A 567-nucleotide genomic window follows, 5' to 3' on the forward strand; every position below is an offset into this window, starting at 1 on the left:
GGAGGGAGGGAGCCACTGCAGCTGCAGCCACAGCAGACCCCCCACAGGTCCAGGGAGCCCCCACTGACCACCAGGGTAAGGAGACAACATTTTTCAAATAAAATCCGGGGACATAAAAAAAAAAACAATTTTTTTTAACACATGTAAAGGAACAATCGGCTTCCCTCACTCTACATGGAGCTTGGCTTGTACAAAGCAGGACTGAATGTAGAGAGGGCAACTTACCGCCTGGCGCCCGCAACTTCCCCACAAGGACACCGCTGCCGCCCCTCTGCGCCCTGCCGCCCCGAGGCTGGGCCTCGGTGGCCTTGTGGGGAAGTTCCGGGCGCTGAGCGGGAGCGATGCAAAATGCGGAGCCGGCTAATAGCGTATCTTCTCAGAAGCTGCACACAGCGCGCCGGTTTAAGTAGTAACCAGCACACGCTCTGTATGCAGCTTCTGACAGCGTAAAAGGCGGGAGTCTGCGCTTGTCAGTGGTTCCAGGGATCAGGTGACTATTAACCACTTCCAGGCCGCAATAGGTCAATAGACAGCGGCCCGCAGAAGTGGTTAAAACAAGAAGCAGCC

This window comes from Nanorana parkeri, unplaced genomic scaffold (assembly GCF_000935625.1).
Source record: "Nanorana parkeri isolate BGI_ZX_2015 unplaced genomic scaffold, ASM93562v1 scaffold2899, whole genome shotgun sequence".
NCBI lineage: Eukaryota > Metazoa > Chordata > Amphibia > Anura > Dicroglossidae > Nanorana > Nanorana parkeri.